Source organism: Montipora foliosa, unplaced genomic scaffold (genome assembly GCF_036669935.1).
Source record: "Montipora foliosa isolate CH-2021 unplaced genomic scaffold, ASM3666993v2 scaffold_348, whole genome shotgun sequence".
In the NCBI taxonomy this organism is placed as follows: Eukaryota; Metazoa; Cnidaria; class Anthozoa; order Scleractinia; family Acroporidae; genus Montipora; species Montipora foliosa.
This window is the reverse complement of record NW_027179647.1, coordinates 32,261-57,243: the sequence shown is the minus strand read 5'-3', so window position 1 is coordinate 57,243 and position 24,983 is coordinate 32,261. Positions and strand designations below refer to the sequence as shown.

Below are 24,983 nucleotides of genomic sequence, written 5' to 3'. Positions count from 1 at the left end.
TAGGCCATCAACCAGTTACATTGTGACGACAACTTTAACATTTGTCGCGCGCGAAAATTCAGTGCTCATGCAATGTGGACAAGCAAGAAAATAACAACTCATGAATCAACCATAAACTAAAAGCAATCAATAAAGTAGAAGCCTACAACACGAGGAATTCCCAAGCGGTCACCCAGCGAAGTACTACTCTCGCCCTACAGGATTTGACTGCGGGGATCGGACGGGACCGGTTTTTTGCCTGTGGTATGGTCGTAGACGGAAGAATACAAGCTCTAGTTGTATGTGTGATTTGTTTTCGTCTAGCCAAGCGAGAAAGCGAGTGAAAACCCCCTTGCCTTCCCTTCAGACTGCAAAGAATGTTCAATTAATAGGCCATCAACCAGTTACATTGTGACGACAACTTTAACATTTGTCGCGCGCGAAAATTCAGTGCTCATGCAATGTGGACAAGCAAGCAAATACACTCTCTTGAATCAACGAGAAACTAACAGCAATCAATAAAGTAGAAGCCTACAACACGAGGAATTCCCAAGCGGTCACCCAGCGAAGTACTACTCTCGCCCTACAGGATTTGACTGCGGGGATCGGACGGGACCCGGTTTTTTGCCTGTGGTATGGTCGTAGACGGAAGAATACAAGCTCTAGTTGTATGTGTGATTTGTTTTCGTCTAGCCAAGCGAGAAAGCGAGTGAAAACCCCCTTGCCTTCCCTTCAGACTGCAAAGAATGTTCAATTAATAGGCCATCAACCAGTTACATTGTGACGACAACTTTAACATTTGTCGCGCGCGAAAATTCAGTGCTCATGCAATGTGGACAAGCAAGAAAATAACAACTCATGAATCAACCATAAACTAAAAGCAATCAATAAAGTAGAAGCCTACAACACGAGGAATTCCCAAGCGGTCACCCAGCGAAGTACTACTCTCGCCCTACAGGATTTGACTGCGGGGATCGGACGGGACCCGGTTTTTTGCCTGTGGTATGGTCGTAGACGGAAGAATACAAGCTCTAGTTGTATGTGTGATTTGTTTTCGTCTAGCCAAGCGAGAAAGCGAGTGAAAACCCCCCTTGCCTTCCCTTCAGACTGCAAAGAATGTTCAATTAATAGGCCATCAACCAGTTACATTGTGACGACAACTTTAACATTTGTCGCGCGCGAAAATTCAGTGCTCATGCAATGTGGACAAGCAAGAAAATAACAACTCATGAATCAACCATAAACTAAAAGCAATCAATAAAGTAGAAGCCTACAACACGAGGAATTCCCAAGCGGTCACCCAGCGAAGTACTACTCTCGCCCTACAGGATTTGACTGCGGGGATCGGACGGGACCCGGTTTTTTGCCTGTGGTATGGTCGTAGACGGAAGAATACAAGCTCTAGTTGTATGTGTGATTTGTTTTCGTCTAGCCAAGCGAGAAAGGCGAGTGAAAACCCCCCTTGCCTTCCCTTCAGACTGCAAAGAATGTTCAATTAATAGGCCATCAACCAGTTACATTGTGACGACAACTTTAAACATTTGTCGCGCGCGAAATTCAGTGCTCATGCAATGTGGACAAGCAAGAAAATAACAACTCATGAATCAACCATAAACTAAAAGCAATCAATAAAGTAGAAGCCTACAACACGAGGAATTCCCAAGCGGTCACCCAGCGAAGTACTACTCTCGCCCTACAGGATTTGACTGCGGGGATCGGACGGGACCCGGTTTTTGCCTGTGGTATGGTCGTAGACGGAAGAATACAAGCTCTAGTTGTATGTGTGATTTGTTTTCGTCTAGCCAAGCGAGAAAGCGAGTGAAAACCCCCCTTGCCTTCCCTTCAGACTGCAAAGAATGTTCAATTAATAGGCCATCAACCAGTTACATTGTGACGACAACTTTAACATTTGTCGCGCGCGAAAATTCAGTGCTCATGCAATGTGGACAAGCAAGAAAATAACAACTCATGAATCAAGCTCAACTAAAAGCAATCAATAAAGTAGAAGCCTACAACACGAGGAATTCCCAAGCGGTCACCCAGCGAAGTACTACTCTCGCCCTACAGGATTTGACTGCGGGGATCGGACGGGACCCGGTTTTTTGCCTGTGGTATGGTCGTAGACGGAAGAATACAAGCTCTAGTTGTATGTGTGATTTGTTTTCGTCTAGCCAAGCGAGAAAGCGAGTGAAAACCCCCCTTGCCTTCCCTTCAGACTGCAAAGAATGTTCAATTAATAGGCCATCAACCAGTTACATTGTGACGACAACTTTAACATTTGTCGCGCGCGAAAATTCAGTGCTCATGCAATGTGGACAAGCAAGAAAATAACAACTCATGAATCAACCATAAACTAAAAGCAATCAATAAAGTAGAAGCCTACAACACGAGGAATTCCCAAGCGGTTCACCCAGCGAAGTACTACTCTCGCCCTACAGGATTTGACTGCGGGGATCGGACGGGACCCGGTTTTTTGCCTGTGGTATGGTCGTAGACGGAAGAATACAATCTCTAGGTGTAGGTGTGATTTGTTTTCGGCTAGCCAAGCGAGAAAGCGAGTGAAAACCCCCCTTGCCTTCCCTTCAGACTGCAAAGAATGTTCAAGGAAGAGGCCATCAACCAGTTACATTGTGACGACAACTTTAACATTTGTCGCGCGCGAAAATTCAGTGCTCATGCAATGTGGACAAGCAAGAAAATAACAACTCATGAATCAACCATAAACTAAAAGCAATCAATACAGTAGAAGCCTACAACACGAGTAATAACCAAGAGGTCACCAAGCGAAGTACTACTCTCGCCCTACAGGATTTGACTGCGGGGATCGGACGGGACCCCGTTTTTTGCCTGTGGTATGGTCGTAGACTGTAGATTTCAAGCTGTTTTTGTATGTGTGATTTGTGTTCGTCCTTTCTAGCGAGAAAGCGAGTGAAAACCCCCCTTGCCTTCCCTTCAGACTGCAAAGAATGTTCTATTAATAGGCCATCAACAAGTTACATTGTGACGACAACTTTAACATTTGTCGCGCGCGAAAATTCAGTTCTCATTCAATGCGGACATGCTAGAAAATAACAACTCATGAATCAACCATAAACTAAAAGCAATCAATAAAGTAGAAGCCTACAACACGAGGAATTCCCAAGCGGTCACCCAGCGAAGTACTACTCTCGCCCTACAGGATTTGACTGCGGGGATCGGACGGGACCCGGTTTTTTGCCTGTGGTTATGGTCGTAGACGGAAGAATAGCAAGCTCTAGTTGTATGTGTGATTTCTTTTCGTCTAGCCAAGCGAGAAAGCGAGTGAAAACCCCCCTTGCCTTCCCTTCAGACTGCAAAGAATGTTCAATTAATGGGCCATCAACCAGTTACATTGTGACGACAACTTTAACATTTGTCGCGCGCGAAAATTCAGTGCTCATGCAATGTGGACAAGCAAGAAAATAAACAACTCATGAATCACCATAACTAAAAGCAATCAATAAAGTAGAAGCCTACAACACGAGGAATTCCCAAGCGGTCACCCAGCGAAGTACTACTCTCGCCCTACAGAATTTGACTGCGGGGATCGGACGGGACCCGGTTTTTTTGCCTGTGGTATGGTCCGTAGACGGAAGAATACAAGCTCTAGTTGTATGTGTGATTTGTTTTCGTCTAGCCAAGCGAGAAAGCGAGTGAAAACCCCCTTGCCTACCCTTCAGACCTGCAAAGAATGTTCAATTAATAGGCCATCACCAGTTACATTGTGACGACAACTTTAACATTTGTCGTCGCGCGAAAATTCAGGTGCTCATGGCAATGTGGACAAGCAAGAAAATAACAACTCATGAATCAACCATAAACTAAAAGCAATCAATAAAGGAGAAGCCTACAACACGAGCATTCCCAAGCGGTCCACCCAGCGAAGTACTACTCTCGCCCTACAGGATTTGACTGGCGGGGATCGGACGGGGCCCGGTTTGGTGCCTGTGGTATGGTCGTAGGCGGGGGGATACAAGCTCTAGTTGTATGTGTGATTTGTTTTCGTCTAGCCAAGCGAGAAAGCGAGTGAAAACCCCCCTTGCCTTCCCTTCAGACTGCAAAGAATGTTCAATTAATAGGCCATCAACCAGTTACATTGTGACGACAACTTTAACATTTGTCGCGCGCGAAAATTCAGTGCTCATGCAATGTGTACAAGCAAGAAAATAACACCTCATGAATCAACGACACACTAAAAGCAATCAATAAAGTAGAAGCCTATACCACGAGGAATTCCCAAGCGGTCACCCAGCGAAGTACTCCTCTCGCCCTACAGGATTTGACTGCGGGGATCGGACGGGACCCGTTTTTTGCCTGTGGTATGGCCCGTAGACGGAAGAATACAAGCTCTAGTTGTATGTGTGATTTGTTTTCGTCTAGCCAAGCGAGAAAGCGAGTGAAAACCCCCTTGCCTTCCCTTCAGACTGCAAAGAATGTTCAACTAATAGCCCATTAACCACTTACATTGTGACAACCACATCAACATTTGTCCCGCGCGCAAATTCAGTGCTCATGCAATGTGGACAAGCAGAAAATAACAACTAATGAATCAACCATAAACTAAAAGCAATCAATAAAGTAGAAGCCTACAACACGAGGAATTCCCACGCGGTCACCCAGCGAAGTACTACTCTCGCCCTACAGGATTTGACTGCGGGGATCGGACGGGACCCGGTTTTTTGCCTGTGGTATGGTCGTAGACGGAAGAATACAAGCTCTAGTTGTATGTGTGATTTGTTTTCGTCTAGCCAAGCGAGAAAGCGAGTGAAAACCCCCTTGCCTTCCCTTCAGACTGCAAAGAATGTTCAATTAATAGGCCATCAACCAGTTTACATTGTGACGACAACTTAAGATTTGTCGCGCGCGAAAATTCAGTGCTCATGCAATGTGGACAAGCAAGAAAATAACAACTCATGAATCAACCATAAACTAAAAGCAATCAATAAAGTAGAAGCCTACAACACGAGGAATTCCCAAGCGGTCACCCAGCGAAATACTACTCTCGCACGACAGGATTTGACTGCGGGGATCGGACGGGACCCGGTTTTTTGCCTGTGGTATGGTCGTAGACGGAAGAATACAGGAGCTCTAGTATTGTAGGTGATGATTTGTTTTCGTGTCTAGCCAAGCGAATGAAAGCGAGTGAAAACCGCCCCCTTAGCCTTCCCTTCAGACTGCAAAGTAATGTTCAATTAATAGGAAACCATCAACCAGTTACCTTGTGACGACACTTTAAGCATTTGATCGTGCGCGCGAAAATTCAGTGCTCATGCAATGTGGGAACAAGCAAGAAAATAACACCTCATGAGATCAACCATAAACTAAAAGTCATCAATACAGTAGAAGCCTACAACACCGAGGAATTCCGCGGAAGCGGTTGCACCCAGCGAAGTACTGACGCGCCTTGCCCTACACAGGATTTGAACTGCGGGGATCGGACGGGACCCGGTTTTTTTTGCCTGTGGTATGGTCGTAGACGGAGAGAATACAAGCTCTAGTTTTAATGTGTTGATTTGAAACTTTTCGTCTAGCCAACTGGCGAGAAAGCGAGTGACAACCCCCCTTGCCTTCCCTTCAGACTGGCAAAGAATGTTCAATTAATAGGCCATCAACCAGTTACATTGTGACGACAACTTATAACATTTTGTCGCGCGACGCAAATTGCAGTGCTCATGGCAATGTGGACAAGCGAAGAAAATAACAACTCATGAATCAACCATAAACTAAAAGCTATCAATTAAAGGTAGAAGCCTACAACACTGAGGAATTCCCCAAGCGGTCACCCAGCGAAGTACTACTCTACGCCTACCACTGATTTGACTGCGGGGATCGGACGGGACCCGGTTTTTGGCCTGTGGTATGGTCGTAGAGCGGTGAAGAATACAAGGCTGCTAGTTGTATGTGTGGATTTGTTTTGGCGTGTCTAGCCATAGCGAGAAAGCGAGGGAAAACCCCCCTTGCCTTCCCTTCAGACTGCAACGAATGTTCAATTAATAGGCCCATCACCAGGTTACATTGTGACGACACACTTTACCATTTGTCGCGCGACCGAAAATTCCGTTGCTCATGCAATGTGGACAAGCAAGAAATAACAACTCATTCGAATCAACCATAAACTAAAAGCAACTCCAATAAGTAAAGCCTACAACACGAGTGAGAATTCCCAAGCGGGTCACCCAGCGAAGTACTAGCTCTCGCCCTACAGTAATTTGACTGCTGCGGGGATCGTGTGGACGGGACCGGCCCGGTTTTTTGGCCTGTGGTATGGGTCGTAGAACGGAAATGAGGCTTACAAAAATCTAGTTTGTATGATGTATTTGTTTTCGTCTAGCCAAGCGAGAAAGCGAGAATGAAAACCCCCCTTGCCTTCCCTTCATGGACTGCAAAGAATGTTCATTAGATAGGCCATCGACCAGTTTACATTGTTGACGACAACGTTTAACAATTTGTCGCTGCGCTGAAAATTCAGTGCTCATGCAATGTGGACAAGCAAGAAAATAACAACTTCATGTAATCAACCATCAACCGAAAAGTCAATCAATATAAGTAGAAGCCTACAACACGAGGAAGTTCCCAAGCGGGTCACCCAGCGAAGTACCATACTCTCGTCCCTACAGGAGTTTGGACTGCGGGGATCGGACGGTGGACCCGTGTTTTTTGACCTGGTGGGTATGGTACGTAGACCGGAATACTACAAGCTCTTGAGTTTGATTAATGTGTGATTTGTTTTCGTACTAGCGCCAGCGAGAAAGCGAGTGAGAAAACCCCCCTGGCCTTCCCTTCAGACTGCAAAGAATGGTTCAAATAATAATAGGCCATCAACCAGTTTACATTGTGGTGGACGACAACTTTAAACATCATGTCGCGCGGGGGGGGCGGGGGGGAAAAATTCAGGTTGCTCATGGCAATGTGGACAAGCACAGAACTAACAACTCATGAATCAACCATAACTAAATCAATCAATAAAGTAGAAGCCTACAACACGAGGTAATTCCAAGCGGTCACCCAGAGTACCAGGCGTAATTACTACTCTCGGCCCTACAGGATTTGACTGCGGGTATCGGACGGCGACCCCGGTTTTTTGCCTGTGGTATGGTCTGTAGAGCGGGAACCGAACCTACGAAGACTCTAGTTGTACTGTGTGATTTGTTTTCGTACTAGGTCGCCTACAGACGAGAAAGCGAGTGACCACCCCCCTTGCCTTCCCTTCAGGACCTGCAAAGAATGTTGCAATTAAGTCGGCCATACAACCAGTTTAACATTGTGACGACAACTATTGATGAAACAATTGTGTACTGGCGTGCAGTCGAAAATTCAGTGCTTCGCATGCGAATGTGGACCAGCAAGAAACATAACACATCATGAATCAACCAGTAAAGGCAATAAAAAGCAATCAAGAAGGGAGTAGAAAGCCGTACCAACACGAGGAATTCCTCACGTCGGGTGCACCCAGCGAAGTACGAGGGACTCTCGTGCCCGGTAACAGGATTGACCTGCGGGGATCGTACTGTGACCCGGTTTTTGGCCTTTGGTATTGTGCTAGAACGAGGAAGACAAGCTCTAGTTGGGGGTATGTGTGATTTGTTGGTTTGTCGTCTACGCCCAGCGCTGAAGAACAAAAAAAAGCGTGGAGGTGAAAACCCCCCTTGCCTTCCCTTCAGACGGCAAAGAATTTTCATATTAATAGGCCATCAACGCCAGTTACATTGTGACGTACAAACGTTGTTTAACATTTGTCGCGCGGCGAAAAGTCCGTGCTCATAGCAATGGGGACATGTCAGAGAAAATGCGTCTTCACGTACATGAATCACCGCCTAAAACTAAAATCCGTTGCAGATCAATAAAGTAGAAAGCCTAGCAACGACGAGGAATTCCCAAGCGTTCACCCCGCGAAGTACTAAACCATCGTGTCGGTCCTCTGCCGTGAGTGATTTGAGTCTGCGGGGAGCGTCGGACGGCCCGACGACACCGGGTAGTATTTTGGTCCTGTGGGTATGGTCGGTAGACGGAAGAATACAAGCTCTAGTTGTTAATGTAGTTATTTGGGGTTTCGTCACATAGACACAACAAAGCAAAGAAGTGATAGCGAGGCGAGGTTGCAAACCGCCCCGACTGTGCACTTACCCGTACAGAACGCGTGCAAAGATAGATGGTCAAGGAATCAGACAAACACAAACAGCAACCATTGTAGCAGTGTGACGACGTAGTTAACAGGGGGGCGCCCGGGGGAGTCGCTTCATGGCGCATGGTTGTGTCATGAAAAGCAAGAAAAGTAACAACAGATGAGGGACACCATAAACTAAACGCAATCAGAATAAAGTAGAAGCCTACAGAACGACGGAAGGCCCAACGGGGGTGCACGCCGGAGGGCGTGGCCCGGCGAAGTACTCCCTCTCGCGCCTACAGAATTTGCCGGCGGGGAGCGGACGGGACCCGCGGTGGTGGTGGCGCTGGGATATGGCCGTAGACGTCAAAAATCCCAAGCTCGAGGGGTATGGGTGAGGGTTTTCGTCTAGCCAAGAGAGGGCGTGATGAAAGCAAAAGAAAAACAACACCACCTTAACCTGCCACGCAACGGGGACAAATGAAAAGAATGTTCAATTAAGAGGCCATCAACCAGTTACACTGGGGGACGACAGACGGGACCATGTGTCCGGCCGGCGCGAAAGGCAGGCCCCAAGTGCAATGTGGACAAGCAAGAAAAGAACAACTCATGAGCAACCATGAAACCGAAAAGCAAGCAAGAAAGGCCAAGCCGACAACACGAGCCTCCCAACGCGGTCTCCCAGCGAAGGAAGACATAACTCCTCGCCCGACAGGATTTGACTGCGGGGATCGGACGGGACCCGGTGTGTGTGCCTGTGGTAATGGCGGGAGACGGAAGAAGACAAGCTCGAGTTGTAGGTGTGAGGGGGGGGCGGCGAGCCAAGCGAGAAAGCGAGGGGAAACCCCCGGGCCGGCCCGGCAGACGGCAAAGAATGTGCAATGAAGAGGCCAGCAACCAGTGACAGGGTGGACGACAACTGAACATTTGTGGCCGCGCGAAAATTCAGTGCTCATGCAATGTGGACAAGCAAGAAAAAGAACAACTCCTGAATCAACCATAAACGAAAAGCAATCAAGAAAGTAGAAGCCGACAACACGAGGAATTCCCAAGCGGTCACCCAGCGAAGTACGACTCTCGCCCTAACAGGAATTTGAACTGCGGAGATCGGACGGGACCCGGGTTTTTGCCTGTTTATGGTCGTAGACGGAAGAATACAAGCTCTAGTTGTATGTGTGATGTTGTTTTCGTCTAGCCAAAAGCGAGAAAGCGAGTGAAAAGCCCCCTGGCCTTCCCCTTCAGAAGACGGCAAAGAATGTTCAATTAATAGGCCATCAACCAGTTACCATGTGACGACAACTTTAACATTTGTCGCGCGCGAAAATTCAGTGCTCATGCAATGTGGACAAGCACTGGGGAATAACAACGCATGAATCAACCATAAACTAAAAGCAATCCAATAAATTGAGGAGAGGCCTACAAACCGAGGAATTTTCAAGCGGTCACCCAGCGAAGTACTACTCTCGCCCTACAGGAAGTGACTGCGGGGATCGGACGGGACCCGGTTTTTTGCCTGTGGTATGGTCGTAGACGGAAGAATACAAGCTCTAGTTGTATGTGTGATTTGTTTTCGTCTAGCCAAGCGAGAAAGCGAGTGAAAACCCCCTTTGCCTTCCCTTCAGACTGCAAAGAATGTTCAATTAATAGGCCATCAACCAGTTACATTGTGACGACAACTTTAACATTTGTCGCGCGCGAAAATTCAGTGCTCATGCAATGTGGACAAGCAAGAAAATAACAACTCATGAATCAACCATAAACTAAAAGCAATCAATAAAGTAGAAGCCTACAACACGAGGAATTCCCAAGCGGTCACCCAGCGAAGTACTACTCTCGCCCTACAGGATTTGACTGCGGGGATCGGACGGGACCCGGTTTTTTGCCTGTGGTATGGTCGTAGACGGAAGAATACAAGCTCTAGTTGTATGTGTGATTTGTTTTCGTCTAGCCAAGCGAGAAAGCGAGTGAAAACCCCCCTTGCCTTCCCTTCAGACTGCAAAGAATGTTCAATTAATAGGCCATCAACCAGTTACATTGTGACGACAACTTTAACATTTGTCGCGCGCGAAAATTCAGTGCTCATGCAATGTGGACAAGCAAGAAAATAACAACTCATGAATCAACCATAAACTAAAAGCAATCAATAAAGTAGAAGCCTACAACACGAGGAATTCCCAAGCGGTCACCCAGCGAAGTACTACTCTCGCCCTACAGGATTTGACTGCGGGGATCGGACGGGACCCGGTTTTTTGCCTGTGGTATGGTCGTAGACGGAAGAATACAAGCTCTAGTTGTATGTGTGATTTGTTTTCGTCTAGCCAAGCGAGAAAGCGAGTGAAAACCCCCCTTGCCTTCCCTTCAGACTGCAAAGAATGTTCAATTAATAGGCCATCAACCAGTTACATTGTGACGACAACTTTAACATTTGTCGCGCGCGAAAATTCAGTGCTCATGCAATGTGGACAAGCAAGAAAATAACAACTCATGAATCAACCATAAACTAAAAGCAATCAATAAAGTAGAAGCCTACAACACGAGGAATTCCCAAGCGGTCACCCAGCGAAGTACTACTCTCGCCCTACAGGATTTGACTGCGGGGATCGGACGGGACCCGGTTTTTTGCCTGTGGTATGGTCGTAGACGGAAGAATACAAGCTCTAGTTGTATGTGTGATTTGTTTTCGTCTAGCCAAGCGAGAAAGCGAGTGAAAACCCCCCTTGCCTTCCCTTCAGACTGCAAAGAATGTTCAATTAATAGGCCATCAACCAGTTACATTGTGACGACAACTTTAACATTTGTCGCGCGCGAAAATTCAGTGCTCATGCAATGTGGACAAGCAAGAAAATAACAACTCATGAATCAACCATAAACTAAAAGCAATCAATAAAGTAGAAGCCTACAACACGAGGAATTCCCAAGCGGTCACCCAGCGAAGTACTACTCTCGCCCTACAGGATTTGACTGCGGGGATCGGACGGGACCCGGTTTTTTGCCTGTGGTATGGTCGTAGACGGAAGAATACAAGCTCTAGTTGTATGTGTGATTTGTTTTCGTCTAGCCAAGCGAGAAAGCGAGTGAAAACCCCCTTGCCTTCCCTTCAGACTGCAAAGAATGTTCAATTAATAGGCCATCAACCAGTTACATTGTGACGACAACTTTAACATTTGTCGCGCGCGAAAATTCAGTGCTCATGCAATGTGGACAAGCAAGAAAATAACAACTCATGAATCAACCATAAACTAAAAGCAATCAATAAAGTAGAAGCCTACAACACGAGGAATTCCCAAGCGGTCACCCAGCGAAGTACTACTCTCGCCCTACAGGATTTGACTGCGGGGATCGGACGGGACCCGGTTTTTTGCCTGTGGTATGGTCGTAGACGGAAGAATACAAGCTCTAGTTGTATGTGTGATTTGTTTTCGTCTAGCCAAGCGAGAAAGCGAGTGAAAACCCCCTTGCCTTCCCTTCAGACTGCAAAGAATGTTCAATTAATAGGCCATCAACCAGTTACATTGTGACGACAACTTTAACATTTGTCGCGCGCGAAAATTCAGTGCTCATGCAATGTGGACAAGCAAGAAAATAACAACTCATGAATCAACCATAAACTAAAAGCAATCAATAAAGTAGAAGCCTACAACACGAGGAATTCCCAAGCGGTCACCCAGCGAAGTACTACTCTCGCCCTACAGGATTTGACTGCGGGGATCGGACGGGACCCGGTTTTTTGCCTGTGGTATGGTCGTAGACGGAAGAATACAAGCTCTAGTTGTATGTGTGATTTGTTTTCGTCTAGCCAAGCGAGAAAGCGAGTTTAAATCCCCCTTGCCTTCCCTTCAGACTGCAAAGAATGTTCAATTAATAGGCCATTAACCAATACATTGTGACGACAACTTTAACATTTGTCGCGCGCGAAAATTCAGTGCTCATGGCATGTGGACAAGCAAGAAAATAACAACTCATAAGAAAATCAACCATAAACTAAAAGCAATCAATAAAGTAGAGCCCTACAACACGAGGAATTCCCAATCGGTCACCCATCGAAGTAATACTCTCGCCCTTCCGGTATTGACTGCGGGGATCGGACGGGACCCGGTTTTTTGCCTGTAGGTATGGTCGTAGACGGAAGAATACAAGCTCTAGTTGTATGTGTGATTTGTTTTCGTCTAGCCCAAGGCGAGAAAGCGCGTGAAACCCCCCCTTGCCTTCCCTTCAGCCTGCAAAGAATGTTCAATTAATATGCCATTCAACCAGTTCCATTGTGACGACAACTTTAACATTTGTCGCAGCGGCGAAAATTCAGTGCTCATGCAATGTGGACAAGCAAGAAAATAACAACTCATGACTCAACTATAAACAAAAACCAATCAATAAATTAGAAGCCTACAACCCGAGTAATTCCCAAGCGGTCACGCCAGCGAAGTACTACTCTTCGCCCTACAGGATTTGACTGCGGGGATCGGACGGGACCCGGTTTTTTGCCTGTGGTAGTGGTCCGTAGACGGCAAGAATACAAGCTCGAGTTGTATGTGTGATTTGTTTTGCCGTCTAGCCAAGCGAGAAAGCGAGTGAAAACCCCCCCTGCCTTCCCTTCAAACTGCAAAAAGAATGTTCAATTAATAGGCCATCAACCAGTTACATTGTGACGACAACTTAAACATTTAGTCCGCGCTTGCTAACAATCAGTGCTCATGCATAGATGGACAAGCAAGAACTAACAACGCATGAATCAACCAATAAACTACACGCAATCAATAAAGTAGAAGCCTACAACACGCGTAACAGAATTCCCAAGCGGTCACCCCAGCGAAGTACTACTCTCGCCCTACAGGATTTGACGTGGCGGGGATCGGACGGGACCCGGTTTTTTTTTGCCTGTGGTATGGTCGTAGACGGAAGAATACAAGCTCTAGTTGTATGTTTGATTTGTTTTCGGGGGGGGGGGGGGTGGGGACCTGGGGGGGGGAGGGGGGGGGGGCCAAGGGGGCGAGAAAGCGGGGGGGAAACCCCCCTTGGCCTGTCCCTTCGAGAACATGCAAAGAATGTTCAATTAATATGCCATCAACCAGTTACATTGTGACGACAACTTTAACATTTGTCGCGCGCGAAAATTCAGTGCTCATGCAATGTGGACAAGCAAGAAAATAACAACTCATGAATCAACCATAAACTAAAAGCAATCAATAAAGTAGAAGCCTACAACACGAGGAATTCCCAAGCGGTCACCCAGCGAAGTACTACTCTCGCCCTACAGGATTTGACTGCGGGGATCGGACGGGACCCGGTTTTTTGCCTGTGGTATGGTCGTAGACGGAAGAATACAAGCTCTAGTTGTATGTGTGATTTGTTTTCGTCTAGCCAAGCGAGAAAGCGAGTGAAAATCCCCCTTGCCTTCCCTTCAGACTGCAAAGAATGTTCAATTAATAGGCCATCAACCAGTTACATTGTGACGACAACTTTAACATTTGTCGCGCGCGAAAATTCAGTGCTCATGCAATGTGGACAAGCAAGAAAATAACAACTCATGAATCAACCATAAACTAAAAGCAATCAATAAAGTAGAAGCCTACAACACGAGGAATTCCCAAGCGGTCACCCAGCGAAGTACTACTCTCGCCCTACAGGATTTGACTGCGGGGATCGGACGGGACCCGGTTTTTTGCCTGTGGTATGGTCGTAGACGGAAGAATACAAGCTCTAGTTGTATGTGTGATTTGTTTTCGTCTAGCCAAGCGAGAAAGCGAGTGAAAACCCCCTTGCCTTCCCTTCAGACTGCAAAGAATGTTCAATTAATAGGCCATCAACCAGTTACATTGTGACGACAACTTTAACATTTGTCGCGCGCGAAAATTCAGTGCTCATGCAATGTGGACAAGCAAGAAAATAACAACTCATGAATCAACCATAAACTAAAAGCAATCAATAAAGTAGAAGCCTACAACACGAGGAATTCCCAAGCGGTCACCCAGCGAAGTACTACTCTCGCCCTACAGGATTTGACTGCGGGGATCGGACGGGACCCGGTTTTTTGCCTGTGGTATGGTCGTAGACGGAAGAATACAAGCTCTAGTTGTATGTGTGATTTGTTTTCGTCTAGCCAAGCGAGAAAGCGAGTGAAAATCCCCCTTGCCTTCCCTTCAGACTGCAAAGAATGTTCAATTAATAGGCCATCAACCAGTTACATTGTGACGACAACTTTAACATTTGTCGCGCGCGAAAATTCAGTGCTCATGCAATGTGGACAAGCAAGAAAATAACAACTCATGAATCAACCATAAACTAAAAGCAATCAATAAAGTAGAAGCCTACAACACGAGGAATTCCCAAGCGGTCACCCAGCGAAGTACTACTCTCGCCCTACAGGATTTGACTGCGGGGATCGGACGGGACCCGGTTTTTTGCCTGTGGTATGGTCGTAGACGGAAGAATACAAGCTCTAGTTGTATGTGTGATTTGTTTTCGTCTAGCCAAGCGAGAAAGCGAGTGAAAATCCCCCTTGCCTTCCCTTCAGACTGCAAAGAATGTTCAATTAATAGGCCATCAACCAGTTACATTGTGACGACAACTTTAACATTTGTCGCGCGCGAAAATTCAGTGCTCATGCAATGTGGACAAGCAAGAAAATAACAACTCATGAATCAACCATAAACTAAAAGCAATCAATAAAGTAGAAGCCTACAACACGAGGAATTCCCAAGCGGTCACCCAGCGAAGTACTACTCTCGCCCTACAGGATTTGACTGCGGGGATCGGACGGGACCCGGTTTTTTGCCTGTGGTATGGTCGTAGACGGAAGAATACAAGCTCTAGTTGTATGTGTGATTTGTTTTCGTCTAGCCAAGCGAGAAAGCGAGTGAAAATCCCCCTTGCCTTCCCTTCAGACTGCAAAGAATGTTCAATTAATAGGCCATCAACCAGTTACATTGTGACGACAACTTTAACATTTGTCGCGCGCGAAAATTCAGTGCTCATGCAATGTGGACAAGCAAGAAAATAACAACTCATGAATCAACCATAAACTAAAAGCAATCAATAAAGTAGAAGCCTACAACACGAGGAATTCCCAAGCGGTCACCCAGCGAAGTACTACTCTCGCCCTACAGGATTTGACTGCGGGGATCGGACGGGACCCGGTTTTTTGCCTGTGGTATGGTCGTAGACGGAAGAATACAAGCTCTAGTTGTATGTGTGATTTGTTTTCGTCTAGCCAAGCGAGAAAGCGAGTGAAAACCCCCTTGCCTTCCCTTCAGACTGCAAAGAATGTTCAATTAATAGGCCATCAACCAGTTACATTGTGACGACAACTTTAACATTTGTCGCGCGCGAAAATTCAGTGCTCATGCAATGTGGACAAGCAAGAAAATAACAACTCATGAATCAACCATAAACTAAAAGCAATCAATAAAGTAGAAGCCTACAACACGAGGAATTCCCAAGCGGTCACCCAGCGAAGTACTACTCTCGCCCTACAGGATTTGACTGCGGGGATCGGACGGGACCCGGTTTTTTGCCTGTGGTATGGTCGTAGACGGAAGAATACAAGCTCTAGTTGTATGTGTGATTTGTTTTCGTCTAGCCAAGCGAGAAAGCGAGTGAAAATCCCCCTTGCCTTCCCTTCAGACTGCAAAGAATGTTCAATTAATAGGCCATCAACCAGTTACATTGTGACGACAACTTTAACATTTGTCGCGCGCGAAAATTCAGTGCTCATGCAATGTGGACAAGCAAGAAAATAACAACTCATGAATCAACCATAAACTAAAAGCAATCAATAAAGTAGAAGCCTACAACACGAGGAATTCCCAAGCGGTCACCCAGCGAAGTACTACTCTCGCCCTACAGGATTTGACTGCGGGGATCGGACGGGACCCGGTTTTTTGCCTGTGGTATGGTCGTAGACGGAAGAATACAAGCTCTAGTTGTATGTGTGATTTGTTTTCGTCTAGCCAAGCGAGAAAGCGAGTGAAAACCCCCTTGCCTTCCCTTCAGACTGCAAAGAATGTTCAATTAATAGGCCATCAACCAGTTACATTGTGACGACAACTTTAACATTTGTCGCGCGCGAAAATTCAGTGCTCATGCAATGTGGACAAGCAAGAAAATAACAACTCATGAATCAACCATAAACTAAAAGCAATCAATAAAGTAGAAGCCTACAACACGAGGAATTCCCAAGCGGTCACCCAGCGAAGTACTACTCTCGCCCTACAGGATTTGACTGCGGGGATCGGACGGGACCCGGTTTTTTGCCTGTGGTATGGTCGTAGACGGAAGAATACAAGCTCTAGTTGTATGTGTGATTTGTTTTCGTCTAGCCAAGCGAGAAAGCGAGTGAAAATCCCCCTTGCCTTCCCTTCAGACTGCAAAGAATGTTCAATTAATAGGCCATCAACCAGTTACATTGTGACGACAACTTTAACATTTGTCGCGCGCGAAAATTCAGTGCTCATGCAATGTGGACAAGCAAGAAAATAACAACTCATGAATCAACCATAAACTAAAAGCAATCAATAAAGTAGAAGCCTACAACACGAGGAATTCCCAAGCGGTCACCCAGCGAAGTACTACTCTCGCCCTACAGGATTTGACTGCGGGGATCGGACGGGACCCGGTTTTTTGCCTGTGGTATGGTCGTAGACGGAAGAATACAAGCTCTAGTTGTATGTGTGATTTGTTTTCGTCTAGCCAAGCGAGAAAGCGAGTGAAAACCCCCTTGCCTTCCCTTCAGACTGCAAAGAATGTTCAATTAATAGGCCATCAACCAGTTACATTGTGACGACAACTTTAACATTTGTCGCGCGCGAAAATTCAGTGCTCATGCAATGTGGACAAGCAAGAAAATAACAACTCATGAATCAACCATAAACTAAAAGCAATCAATAAAGTAGAAGCCTACAACACGAGGAATTCCCAAGCGGTCACCCAGCGAAGTACTACTCTCGCCCTACAGGATTTGACTGCGGGGATCGGACGGGACCCGGTTTTTTGCCTGTGGTATGGTCGTAGACGGAAGAATACAAGCTCTAGTTGTATGTGTGATTTGTTTTCGTCTAGCCAAGCGAGAAAGCGAGTGAAAATCCCCCTTGCCTTCCCTTCAGACTGCAAAGAATGTTCAATTAATAGGCCATCAACCAGTTACATTGTGACGACAACTTTAACATTTGTCGCGCGCGAAAATTCAGTGCTCATGCAATGTGGACAAGCAAGAAAATAACAACTCATGAATCAACCATAAACTAAAAGCAATCAATAAAGTAGAAGCCTACAACACGAGGAATTCCCAAGCGGTCACCCAGCGAAGTACTACTCTCGCCCTACAGGATTTGACTGCGGGGATCGGACGGGACCCGGTTTTTTGCCTGTGGTATGGTCGTAGACGGAAGAATACAAGCTCTAGTTGTATGTGTGATTTGTTTTCGTCTAGCCAAGCGAGAAAGCGAGTGAAAACCCCCTTGCCTTCCCTTCAGACTGCAAAGAATGTTCAATTAATAGGCCATCAACCAGTTACATTGTGACGACAACTTTAACATTTGTCGCGCGCGAAAATTCAGTGCTCATGCAATGTGGACAAGCAAGAAAATAACAACTCATGAATCAACCATAAACTAAAAGCAATCAATAAAGTAGAAGCCTACAACACGAGGAATTCCCAAGCGGTCACCCAGCGAAGTACTACTCTCGCCCTACAGGATTTGACTGCGGGGATCGGACGGGACCCGGTTTTTTGCCTGTGGTATGGTCGTAGACGGAAGAATACAAGCTCTAGTTGTATGTGTGATTTGTTTTCGTCTAGCCAAGCGAGAAAGCGAGTGAAAATCCCCCTTGCCTTCCCTTCAGACTGCAAAGAATGTTCAATTAATAGGCCATCAACCAGTTACATTGTGACGACAACTTTAACATTTGTCGCGCGCGAAAATTCAGTGCTCATGCAATGTGGACAAGCAAGAAAATAACAACTCATGAATCAACCATAAACTAAAAGCAATCAATAAAGTAGAAGCCTACAACACGAGGAATTCCCAAGCGGTCACCCAGCGAAGTACTACTCTCGCCCTACAGGATTTGACTGCGGGGATCGGACGGGACCCGGTTTTTTGCCTGTGGTATGGTCGTAGACGGAAGAATACAAGCTCTAGTTGTATGTGTGATTTGTTTTCGTCTAGCCAAGCGAGAAAGCGAGTGAAAATCCCCCTTGCCTTCCCTTCAGACTGCAAAGAATGTTCAATTAATAGGCCATCAACCAGTTACATTGTGACGACAACTTTAACATTTGTCGCGCGCGAAAATTCAGTGCTCATGCAATGTGGACAAGCAAGAAAATAACAACTCATGAATCAACCATAAACTAAAAGCAATCAATAAAGTAGAAGCCTACAACACGAGGAATTCCCAAGCGGTCACCCAGCGAAGTACTACTCTCGCCCTACAGGATTTGACTGCGGGGATCGGACGGGACCCGGTTTTTTGCCTGTGGTATGGTCGTAGACGGAAGAATACAAGCTCTAGTTGTATGTGTGATTTGTTTTCGTCTAGCCAAGCGAGAAAGCGAGTGAAAATCCCCCTTGCCTTCCCTTCAGACTGCAAAGAATGTTCAATTAATAGGCCATCAACCAGTTACATTGTGACGACAACTTTAACATTTGTCGCGCGCGAAAATTCAGTGCTCATGCAATGTGGACAAGCAAGAAAATAACAACTCATGAATCAACCATAAACTAAAAGCAATCAATAAAGTAGAAGCCTACAACACGAGGAATTCCCAAGCGGTCACCCAGCGAAGTACTACTCTCGCCCTACAGGATTTGACTGCGGGGATCGGACGGGACCCGGTTTTTTGCCTGTGGTATGGTCGTAGACGGAAGAATACAAGCTCTAGTTGTATGTGTGATTTGTTTTCGTCTAGCCAAGCGAGAAAGCGAGTGAAAATCCCCCTTGCCTTCCCTTCAGACTGCAAAGAATGTTCAATTAATAGGCCATCAACCAGTTACATTGTGACGACAACTTTAACATTTGTCGCGCGCGAAAATTCAGTGCTCATGCAATGTGGACAAGCAAGAAAATAACAACTCATGAATCAACCATAAACTAAAAGCAATCAATAAAGTAGAAGCCTACAACACGAGGAATTCCCAAGCGGTCACCCAGCGAAGTACTACTCTCGCCCTACAGGATTTGACTGCGGGGATCGGACGGGACCCGGTTTTTTGCCTGTGGTATGGTCGTAGACGGAAGAATACAAGCTCTAGTTGTATGTGTGATTTGTTTTCGTCTAGCCAAGCGAGAAAGCGAGTGAAAATCCCCCTTGCCTTCCCTTCAGACTGCAAAGAATGTTCAATTAATAGGCCATCAACCAGTTACATTGTGACGACAACTTTAACATTTGTCGCGCGCGAAAATTCAGTGCTCATGCAATGTGGACAAGCAAGAAAATAACAACTCATGAATCAACCATAAACTAAAAGCAATCAATAAAGTAGAAGCCTACAACACGAGGAATTCCCAAGCGGTCACCCAGCGAAGTACTACTCTCGCCCTACAGGATTTGACTGCGGGGATCGGACGGGACCCGGTTTTTTGCCTGTGGTATGGTCGTAGACGGAAGAATACAAGCTCTAGTTGTATGTGTGATTTGTTTTCGTCTAGCCAAGCGAGAAAGCGAGTGAAAATCCCCCTTGCCTTCCCTTCAGACTGCAAAGAATGTTCAATTAATAGGCCATCAACCAGTTACATTGTGACGACAACTTTAACATTTGTCGCGCGCGAAAATTCAGTGCTCATGCAATGTGGACAAGCAAGAAAATAACAACTCATGAATCAACCATAAACTAAAAGCAATCAATAAAGTAGAAGCCTACAACACGAGGAATTCCCAAGCGGTCACCCAGCGAAGTACTACTCTCGCCCTACAGGATTTGACTGCGGGGATCGGACGGGACCCGGTTTTTTGCCTGTGGTATGGTCGTAGACGGAAGAATACAAGCTCTAGTTGTATGTGTGATTTGTTTTCGTCTAGCCAAGCGAGAAAGCGAGTGAAAACCCCCTTGCCTTCCCTTCAGACTGCAAAGAATGTTCAATTAATAGGCCATCAACCAGTTACATTGTGACGACAACTTTAACATTTGTCGCGCGCGAAAATTCAGTGCTCATGCAATGTGGACAAGCAAGAAAATAACAACTCATGAATCAACCATAAACTAAAAGCAATCAATAAAGTAGAAGCCTACAACACGAGGAATTCCCAAGCGGTCACCCAGCGAAGTACTACTCTCGCCCTACAGGATTTGACTGCGGGGATCGGACGGGACCCGGTTTTTTGCCTGTGGTATGGTCGTAGACGGAAGAATACAAGCTCTAGTTGTATGTGTGATTTGTTTTCGTCTAGCCAAGCGAGAAAGCGAGTGAAAATCCCCCTTGCCTTCCCTTCAGACTGCAAAGAATGTTCAATTAATAGGCCATCAACCAGTTACATTGTGACGACAACTTTAACATTTGTCGCGCGCGAAAATTCAGTGCTCATGCAATGTGGACAAGCAAGAAAATAACAACTCATGAATCAACCATAAACTAAAAGCAATCAATAAAGTAGAAGCCTACAACACGAGGAATTCCCAAGCGGTCACCCAGCGAAGTACTACTCTCGCCCTACAGGATTTGACTGCGGGGATCGGACGGGACCCGGTTTTTTGCCTGTGGTATGGTCGTAGACGGAAGAATACAAGCTCTAGTTGTATGTGTGATTTGTTTTCGTCTAGCCAAGCGAGAAAGCGAGTGAAAACCCCCTTGCCTTCCCTTCAGACTGCAAAGAATGTTCAATTAATAGGCCATCAACCAGTTACATTGTGACGACAACTTTAACATTTGTCGCGCGCGAAAATTCAGTGCTCATGCAATGTGGACAAGCAAGAAAATAACAACTCATGAATCAACCATAAACTAAAAGCAATCAATAAAGTAGAAGCCTACAACACGAGGAATTCCCAAGCGGTCACCCAGCGAAGTACTACTCTCGCCCTACAGGATTTGACTGCGGGGATCGGACGGGACCCGGTTTTTTGCCTGTGGTATGGTCGTAGACGGAAGAATACAAGCTCTAGTTGTATGTGTGATTTGTTTTCGTCTAGCCAAGCGAGAAAGCGAGTGAAAATCCCCCTTGCCTTCCCTTCAGACTGCAAAGAATGTTCAATTAATAGGCCATCAACCAGTTACATTGTGACGACAACTTTAACATTTGTCGCGCGCGAAAATTCAGTGCTCATGCAATGTGGACAAGCAAGAAAATAACAACTCATGAATCAACCATAAACTAAAAGCAATCAATAAAGTAGAAGCCTACAACACGAGGAATTCCCAAGCGGTCACCCAGCGAAGTACTACTCTCGCCCTACAGGATTTGACTGCGGGGATCGGACGGGACCCGGTTTTTTGCCTGTGGTATGGTCGTAGACGGAAGAATACAAGCTCTAGTTGTATGTGTGATTTGTTTTCGTCTAGCCAAGCGAGAAAGCGAGTGAAAATCCCCCTTGCCTTCCCTTCAGACTGCAAAGAATGTTCAATTAATAGGCCATCAACCAGTTACATTGTGACGACAACTTTAACATTTGTCGCGCGCGAAAATTCAGTGCTCATGCAATGTGGACAAGCAAGAAAATAACAACTCATGAATCAACCATAAACTAAAAGCAATCAATAAAGTAGAAGCCTACAACACGAGGAATTCCCAAGCGGTCACCCAGCGAAGTACTACTCTCGCCCTACAGGATTTGACTGCGGGGATCGGACGGGACCCGGTTTTTTGCCTGTGGTATGGTCGTAGACGGAAGAATACAAGCTCTAGTTGTATGTGTGATTTGTTTTCGTCTAGCCAAGCGAGAAAGCGAGTGAAAACCCCCTTGCCTTCCCTTCAGACTGCAAAGAATGTTCAATTAATAGGCCATCAACCAGTTACATTGTGACGACAACTTTAACATTTGTCGCGCGCGAAAATTCAGTGCTCATGCAATGTGGACAAGCAAGAAAATAACAACTCATGAATCAACCATAAACTAAAAGCAATCAATAAAGTAGAAGCCTACAACACGAGGAATTCCCAAGCGGTCACCCAGCGAAGTACTACTCTCGCCCTACAGGATTTGACTGCGGGGATCGGACGGGACCCGGTTTTTTGCCTGTGGTATGGTCGTAGACGGAAGAATACAAGCTCTAGTTGTATGTGTGATTTGTTTTCGTCTAGCCAAGCGAGAAAGCGAGTGAACACCCCCTTGCCTTCCCTTCAGACTGCAAAGAATGTTCAATTAATAGGCCATCAACCAGTTACATTGTGACGACAACTTTAACATTTGTCGCGCGCGAAAATTCAGTGCTCATGCAATGTGGACAAGCAAGAAAATAACAACTCATGAATCAACCATAAACTAAAAGCAATCAATAAAGTAGAAGCCTACAACACGAGGAATTCCCAAGCGGTCACCCAGCGAAGTACTACTCTCGCCCTACAGGATTTGACTGCGGGGATCGGACGGGACCCGGTTTTTTGCCTGTGGTATGGTCGTAGACGGAAGAATACAAGCTCTAGTTGTATGTGTGATTTGTTTTCGTCTAGCCAAGCGAGAAAGCGAGTGAAAATCCCCCTTGCCTTCCCTTCAGACTGCAAAGAATGTTCAATTAATAGGCCATCAACCAGTTACATTGTGACGACAACTTTAACATTTGTCGCGCGCGAAAATTCAGTGCTCATGCAATGTGGACAAGCAAGAAAATAACAACTCATGAATCAACCATAAACTAAAAGCAATCAATAAAGTAGAAGCCTACAACACGAGGAATTCCCAAGCGGTCACCCAGCGAAGTACTACTCTCGCCCTACAGGATTTGACTGCGGGGATCGGACGGGACCCGGTTTTTTGCCTGTGGTATGGTCGTAGACGGAAGAATACAAGCTCTAGTTGTATGTGTGATTTGTTTTCGTCTAGCCAAGCGAGAAAGCGAGTGAAAATCCCCCTTGCCTTCCCTTCAGACTGCAAAGAATGTTCAATTAATAGGCCATCAACCAGTTACATTGTGACGACAACTTTAACATTTGTCGCGCGCGAAAATTCAGTGCTCATGCAATGTGGACAAGCAAGAAAATAACAACTCATGAATCAACCATAAACTAAAAGCAATCAATAAAGTAGAAGCCTACAACACGAGGAATTCCCAAGCGGTCACCCAGCGAAGTACTACTCTCGCCCTACAGGATTTGACTGCGGGGATCGGACGGGACCCGGTTTTTCGCCTGTGGTATGGTCGTAGACGGAAGAATACAAGCTCTAGTTGTATGTGTGATTTGTTTTCGTCTAGCCAAGCGAGAAAGCGAGTGAAAATCCCCCTTGCCTTCCCTTCAGACTGCAAAGAATGTTCAATTAATAGGCCATCAACCAGTTACATTGTGACGACAACTTTAACATTTGTCGCGCGCGAAAATTCAGTGCTCATGCAATGTGGACAAGCAAGAAAATAACAACTCATGAATCAACCATAAACTAAAAGCAATCAATAAAGTAGAAGCCTACAACACGAGGAATTCCCAAGCGGTCACCCAGCGAAGTACTACTCTCGCCCTACAGGATTTGACTGCGGGGATCGGACGGGACCCGGTTTTTGCCTGTGGTATGGTCGTAGACGGAAGAATACAAGCTCTAGTTGTATGTGTGATTTGTTTTCGTCTAGCCAAGCGAGAAAGCGAGTGAAAATCCCCCTTGCCTTCCCTTCAGACTGCAAAGAATGTTCAATTAATAGGCCATCAACCAGTTACATTGTGACGACAACTTTAACATTTGTCGCGCGCGAAAATTCAGTGCTCATGCAATGTGGACAAGCAAGAAAATAACAACTCATGAATCAACCATAAACTAAAAGCAATCAATAAAGTAGAAGCCTACAACACGAGGAATTCCCAAGCGGTCACCCAGCGAAGTACTACTCTCGCCCTACAGGATTTGACTGCGGGGATCGGACGGGACCCGGTTTTTCGCCTGTGGTATGGTCGTAGACGGAAGAATACAAGCTCTAGTTGTATGTGTGATTTGTTTTCGTCTAGCCAAGCGAGAAAGCGAGTGAAAATCCCCCTTGCCTTCCCTTCAGACTGCAAAGAATGTTCAATTAATAGGCCATCAACCAGTTACATTGTGACGACAACTTTAACATTTGTCGCGCGCGAAAATTCAGTGCTCATGCAATGTGGACAAGCAAGAAAATAACAACTCATGAATCAACCATAAACTAAAAGCAATCAATAAAGTAGAAGCCTACAACACGAGGAATTCCCAAGCGGTCACCCAGCGAAGTACTACTCTCGCCCTACAGGATTTGACTGCGGGGATCGGACGGGACCCGGTTTTTTGCCTGTGGTATGGTCGTAGACGGAAGAATACAAGCTCTAGTTGTATGTGTGATTTGTTTTCGTCTAGCCAAGCGAGAAAGCGAGTGAAAATCCCCCTTGCCTTCCCTTCAGACTGCAAAGAATGTTCAATTAATAGGCCATCAACCAGTTACATTGTGACGACAACTTTAACATTTGTCGCGCGCGAAAATTCAGTGCTCATGCAATGTGGACAAGCAAGAAAATAACAACTCATGAATCAACCATAAACTAAAAGCAATCAATAAAGTAGAAGCCTACAACACGAGGAATTCCCAAGCGGTCACCCAGCGAAGTACTACTCTCGCCCTACAGGATTTGACTGCGGGGATCGGACGGGACCCGTTTTTTATGCCTGTGGTATGGTCGTAGACGGAAGAATACAAGCTCTAGTTGTATGTGTGATTTGTTTTCGTCTAGCCAAGCGAGAAAGCGAGTGAAAATCCCCCTTGCCTTCCCTTCAGACTGCAAAGAATGTTCAAT

General features: G+C 45.9%; 43 non-coding genes and 11 pseudogenes across 43 annotated transcripts; all 54 read right to left on the bottom strand.

The window, feature by feature from the left end:
- Nucleotides 1-139: 139 nt before the first annotated feature.
- On the bottom strand, nt 140-257 carry LOC137987380 (5S ribosomal RNA; annotated as a pseudogene).
- Nucleotides 258-507: 250 nt separating this feature from the next.
- On the bottom strand, nt 508-626 carry LOC137987454 (5S ribosomal RNA). The gene has a single exon (XR_011120524.1). It is a non-coding gene; the product is annotated as a 5S ribosomal RNA (ribosomal RNA).
- Nucleotides 627-876: 250 nt separating this feature from the next.
- On the bottom strand, nt 877-995 carry LOC137987453 (5S ribosomal RNA). The gene has a single exon (XR_011120523.1). It is a non-coding gene; the product is annotated as a 5S ribosomal RNA (ribosomal RNA).
- A 251-nt stretch (nt 996-1,246) lies between these two features.
- On the bottom strand, nt 1,247-1,365 carry LOC137987452 (5S ribosomal RNA). Its single transcript, XR_011120522.1, has one exon. It is a non-coding gene; the product is annotated as a 5S ribosomal RNA (ribosomal RNA).
- A 252-nt stretch (nt 1,366-1,617) lies between these two features.
- On the bottom strand, nt 1,618-1,735 carry LOC137987365 (5S ribosomal RNA). Its single transcript, XR_011120478.1, has one exon. It is a non-coding gene; the product is annotated as a 5S ribosomal RNA (ribosomal RNA).
- Nucleotides 1,736-1,985: 250 nt separating this feature from the next.
- LOC137987451 (5S ribosomal RNA) lies at nt 1,986-2,104 on the bottom strand. Its single transcript, XR_011120521.1, has one exon. It is a non-coding gene; the product is annotated as a 5S ribosomal RNA (ribosomal RNA).
- A 251-nt stretch (nt 2,105-2,355) lies between these two features.
- LOC137987370 (5S ribosomal RNA) lies at nt 2,356-2,475 on the bottom strand (annotated as a pseudogene).
- Nucleotides 2,476-2,726: 251 nt separating this feature from the next.
- Nucleotides 2,727-2,845, bottom strand: LOC137987395 (5S ribosomal RNA; annotated as a pseudogene).
- Nucleotides 2,846-3,096: 251 nt separating this feature from the next.
- On the bottom strand, nt 3,097-3,216 carry LOC137987368 (5S ribosomal RNA; annotated as a pseudogene).
- A 251-nt stretch (nt 3,217-3,467) lies between these two features.
- On the bottom strand, nt 3,468-3,588 carry LOC137987384 (5S ribosomal RNA; annotated as a pseudogene).
- A 253-nt stretch (nt 3,589-3,841) lies between these two features.
- LOC137987397 (5S ribosomal RNA) lies at nt 3,842-3,961 on the bottom strand (annotated as a pseudogene).
- Nucleotides 3,962-4,212: 251 nt separating this feature from the next.
- On the bottom strand, nt 4,213-4,331 carry LOC137987401 (5S ribosomal RNA; annotated as a pseudogene).
- A 249-nt stretch (nt 4,332-4,580) lies between these two features.
- Nucleotides 4,581-4,699, bottom strand: LOC137987334 (5S ribosomal RNA). The gene has a single exon (XR_011120449.1). It is a non-coding gene; the product is annotated as a 5S ribosomal RNA (ribosomal RNA).
- A 250-nt stretch (nt 4,700-4,949) lies between these two features.
- On the bottom strand, nt 4,950-5,068 carry LOC137987379 (5S ribosomal RNA; annotated as a pseudogene).
- A 4,446-nt stretch (nt 5,069-9,514) lies between these two features.
- LOC137987392 (5S ribosomal RNA) lies at nt 9,515-9,633 on the bottom strand (annotated as a pseudogene).
- Nucleotides 9,634-9,884: 251 nt separating this feature from the next.
- LOC137987449 (5S ribosomal RNA) lies at nt 9,885-10,003 on the bottom strand. The gene has a single exon (XR_011120519.1). It is a non-coding gene; the product is annotated as a 5S ribosomal RNA (ribosomal RNA).
- Nucleotides 10,004-10,254: 251 nt separating this feature from the next.
- Nucleotides 10,255-10,373, bottom strand: LOC137987447 (5S ribosomal RNA). Its single transcript, XR_011120518.1, has one exon. It is a non-coding gene; the product is annotated as a 5S ribosomal RNA (ribosomal RNA).
- A 251-nt stretch (nt 10,374-10,624) lies between these two features.
- On the bottom strand, nt 10,625-10,743 carry LOC137987446 (5S ribosomal RNA). The gene has a single exon (XR_011120517.1). It is a non-coding gene; the product is annotated as a 5S ribosomal RNA (ribosomal RNA).
- A 251-nt stretch (nt 10,744-10,994) lies between these two features.
- Nucleotides 10,995-11,113, bottom strand: LOC137987445 (5S ribosomal RNA). Its single transcript, XR_011120516.1, has one exon. It is a non-coding gene; the product is annotated as a 5S ribosomal RNA (ribosomal RNA).
- A 250-nt stretch (nt 11,114-11,363) lies between these two features.
- LOC137987444 (5S ribosomal RNA) lies at nt 11,364-11,482 on the bottom strand. Its single transcript, XR_011120515.1, has one exon. It is a non-coding gene; the product is annotated as a 5S ribosomal RNA (ribosomal RNA).
- A 250-nt stretch (nt 11,483-11,732) lies between these two features.
- On the bottom strand, nt 11,733-11,851 carry LOC137987443 (5S ribosomal RNA). The gene has a single exon (XR_011120514.1). It is a non-coding gene; the product is annotated as a 5S ribosomal RNA (ribosomal RNA).
- A 254-nt stretch (nt 11,852-12,105) lies between these two features.
- Nucleotides 12,106-12,225, bottom strand: LOC137987394 (5S ribosomal RNA; annotated as a pseudogene).
- Nucleotides 12,226-13,294: 1,069 nt separating this feature from the next.
- LOC137987442 (5S ribosomal RNA) lies at nt 13,295-13,413 on the bottom strand. The gene has a single exon (XR_011120513.1). It is a non-coding gene; the product is annotated as a 5S ribosomal RNA (ribosomal RNA).
- A 251-nt stretch (nt 13,414-13,664) lies between these two features.
- On the bottom strand, nt 13,665-13,783 carry LOC137987441 (5S ribosomal RNA). Its single transcript, XR_011120512.1, has one exon. It is a non-coding gene; the product is annotated as a 5S ribosomal RNA (ribosomal RNA).
- A 250-nt stretch (nt 13,784-14,033) lies between these two features.
- On the bottom strand, nt 14,034-14,152 carry LOC137987440 (5S ribosomal RNA). The gene has a single exon (XR_011120511.1). It is a non-coding gene; the product is annotated as a 5S ribosomal RNA (ribosomal RNA).
- A 251-nt stretch (nt 14,153-14,403) lies between these two features.
- Nucleotides 14,404-14,522, bottom strand: LOC137987439 (5S ribosomal RNA). Its single transcript, XR_011120510.1, has one exon. It is a non-coding gene; the product is annotated as a 5S ribosomal RNA (ribosomal RNA).
- A 251-nt stretch (nt 14,523-14,773) lies between these two features.
- On the bottom strand, nt 14,774-14,892 carry LOC137987436 (5S ribosomal RNA). Its single transcript, XR_011120508.1, has one exon. It is a non-coding gene; the product is annotated as a 5S ribosomal RNA (ribosomal RNA).
- A 251-nt stretch (nt 14,893-15,143) lies between these two features.
- LOC137987435 (5S ribosomal RNA) lies at nt 15,144-15,262 on the bottom strand. Its single transcript, XR_011120507.1, has one exon. It is a non-coding gene; the product is annotated as a 5S ribosomal RNA (ribosomal RNA).
- Nucleotides 15,263-15,512: 250 nt separating this feature from the next.
- LOC137987434 (5S ribosomal RNA) lies at nt 15,513-15,631 on the bottom strand. The gene has a single exon (XR_011120506.1). It is a non-coding gene; the product is annotated as a 5S ribosomal RNA (ribosomal RNA).
- Nucleotides 15,632-15,882: 251 nt separating this feature from the next.
- Nucleotides 15,883-16,001, bottom strand: LOC137987433 (5S ribosomal RNA). Its single transcript, XR_011120505.1, has one exon. It is a non-coding gene; the product is annotated as a 5S ribosomal RNA (ribosomal RNA).
- Nucleotides 16,002-16,251: 250 nt separating this feature from the next.
- On the bottom strand, nt 16,252-16,370 carry LOC137987432 (5S ribosomal RNA). Its single transcript, XR_011120504.1, has one exon. It is a non-coding gene; the product is annotated as a 5S ribosomal RNA (ribosomal RNA).
- Nucleotides 16,371-16,621: 251 nt separating this feature from the next.
- On the bottom strand, nt 16,622-16,740 carry LOC137987430 (5S ribosomal RNA). The gene has a single exon (XR_011120503.1). It is a non-coding gene; the product is annotated as a 5S ribosomal RNA (ribosomal RNA).
- A 250-nt stretch (nt 16,741-16,990) lies between these two features.
- On the bottom strand, nt 16,991-17,109 carry LOC137987429 (5S ribosomal RNA). The gene has a single exon (XR_011120502.1). It is a non-coding gene; the product is annotated as a 5S ribosomal RNA (ribosomal RNA).
- A 251-nt stretch (nt 17,110-17,360) lies between these two features.
- Nucleotides 17,361-17,479, bottom strand: LOC137987428 (5S ribosomal RNA). Its single transcript, XR_011120501.1, has one exon. It is a non-coding gene; the product is annotated as a 5S ribosomal RNA (ribosomal RNA).
- Nucleotides 17,480-17,729: 250 nt separating this feature from the next.
- Nucleotides 17,730-17,848, bottom strand: LOC137987427 (5S ribosomal RNA). The gene has a single exon (XR_011120500.1). It is a non-coding gene; the product is annotated as a 5S ribosomal RNA (ribosomal RNA).
- A 251-nt stretch (nt 17,849-18,099) lies between these two features.
- LOC137987426 (5S ribosomal RNA) lies at nt 18,100-18,218 on the bottom strand. The gene has a single exon (XR_011120499.1). It is a non-coding gene; the product is annotated as a 5S ribosomal RNA (ribosomal RNA).
- A 251-nt stretch (nt 18,219-18,469) lies between these two features.
- Nucleotides 18,470-18,588, bottom strand: LOC137987424 (5S ribosomal RNA). The gene has a single exon (XR_011120497.1). It is a non-coding gene; the product is annotated as a 5S ribosomal RNA (ribosomal RNA).
- A 251-nt stretch (nt 18,589-18,839) lies between these two features.
- Nucleotides 18,840-18,958, bottom strand: LOC137987423 (5S ribosomal RNA). The gene has a single exon (XR_011120496.1). It is a non-coding gene; the product is annotated as a 5S ribosomal RNA (ribosomal RNA).
- A 251-nt stretch (nt 18,959-19,209) lies between these two features.
- On the bottom strand, nt 19,210-19,328 carry LOC137987422 (5S ribosomal RNA). The gene has a single exon (XR_011120495.1). It is a non-coding gene; the product is annotated as a 5S ribosomal RNA (ribosomal RNA).
- A 251-nt stretch (nt 19,329-19,579) lies between these two features.
- On the bottom strand, nt 19,580-19,698 carry LOC137987421 (5S ribosomal RNA). Its single transcript, XR_011120494.1, has one exon. It is a non-coding gene; the product is annotated as a 5S ribosomal RNA (ribosomal RNA).
- A 251-nt stretch (nt 19,699-19,949) lies between these two features.
- Nucleotides 19,950-20,068, bottom strand: LOC137987420 (5S ribosomal RNA). Its single transcript, XR_011120493.1, has one exon. It is a non-coding gene; the product is annotated as a 5S ribosomal RNA (ribosomal RNA).
- Nucleotides 20,069-20,318: 250 nt separating this feature from the next.
- On the bottom strand, nt 20,319-20,437 carry LOC137987419 (5S ribosomal RNA). The gene has a single exon (XR_011120492.1). It is a non-coding gene; the product is annotated as a 5S ribosomal RNA (ribosomal RNA).
- A 251-nt stretch (nt 20,438-20,688) lies between these two features.
- Nucleotides 20,689-20,807, bottom strand: LOC137987418 (5S ribosomal RNA). Its single transcript, XR_011120491.1, has one exon. It is a non-coding gene; the product is annotated as a 5S ribosomal RNA (ribosomal RNA).
- Nucleotides 20,808-21,057: 250 nt separating this feature from the next.
- On the bottom strand, nt 21,058-21,176 carry LOC137987417 (5S ribosomal RNA). Its single transcript, XR_011120490.1, has one exon. It is a non-coding gene; the product is annotated as a 5S ribosomal RNA (ribosomal RNA).
- A 251-nt stretch (nt 21,177-21,427) lies between these two features.
- On the bottom strand, nt 21,428-21,546 carry LOC137987416 (5S ribosomal RNA). The gene has a single exon (XR_011120489.1). It is a non-coding gene; the product is annotated as a 5S ribosomal RNA (ribosomal RNA).
- A 251-nt stretch (nt 21,547-21,797) lies between these two features.
- Nucleotides 21,798-21,916, bottom strand: LOC137987414 (5S ribosomal RNA). The gene has a single exon (XR_011120488.1). It is a non-coding gene; the product is annotated as a 5S ribosomal RNA (ribosomal RNA).
- A 250-nt stretch (nt 21,917-22,166) lies between these two features.
- On the bottom strand, nt 22,167-22,285 carry LOC137987412 (5S ribosomal RNA). Its single transcript, XR_011120486.1, has one exon. It is a non-coding gene; the product is annotated as a 5S ribosomal RNA (ribosomal RNA).
- Nucleotides 22,286-22,535: 250 nt separating this feature from the next.
- On the bottom strand, nt 22,536-22,654 carry LOC137987411 (5S ribosomal RNA). The gene has a single exon (XR_011120485.1). It is a non-coding gene; the product is annotated as a 5S ribosomal RNA (ribosomal RNA).
- Nucleotides 22,655-22,905: 251 nt separating this feature from the next.
- On the bottom strand, nt 22,906-23,024 carry LOC137987410 (5S ribosomal RNA). Its single transcript, XR_011120484.1, has one exon. It is a non-coding gene; the product is annotated as a 5S ribosomal RNA (ribosomal RNA).
- Nucleotides 23,025-23,275: 251 nt separating this feature from the next.
- Nucleotides 23,276-23,394, bottom strand: LOC137987356 (5S ribosomal RNA). Its single transcript, XR_011120469.1, has one exon. It is a non-coding gene; the product is annotated as a 5S ribosomal RNA (ribosomal RNA).
- A 251-nt stretch (nt 23,395-23,645) lies between these two features.
- LOC137987363 (5S ribosomal RNA) lies at nt 23,646-23,763 on the bottom strand. Its single transcript, XR_011120476.1, has one exon. It is a non-coding gene; the product is annotated as a 5S ribosomal RNA (ribosomal RNA).
- A 251-nt stretch (nt 23,764-24,014) lies between these two features.
- Nucleotides 24,015-24,133, bottom strand: LOC137987355 (5S ribosomal RNA). The gene has a single exon (XR_011120468.1). It is a non-coding gene; the product is annotated as a 5S ribosomal RNA (ribosomal RNA).
- A 251-nt stretch (nt 24,134-24,384) lies between these two features.
- Nucleotides 24,385-24,503, bottom strand: LOC137987409 (5S ribosomal RNA). The gene has a single exon (XR_011120483.1). It is a non-coding gene; the product is annotated as a 5S ribosomal RNA (ribosomal RNA).
- A 251-nt stretch (nt 24,504-24,754) lies between these two features.
- On the bottom strand, nt 24,755-24,874 carry LOC137987373 (5S ribosomal RNA; annotated as a pseudogene).
- Nucleotides 24,875-24,983: the final 109 nt, after the last annotated feature.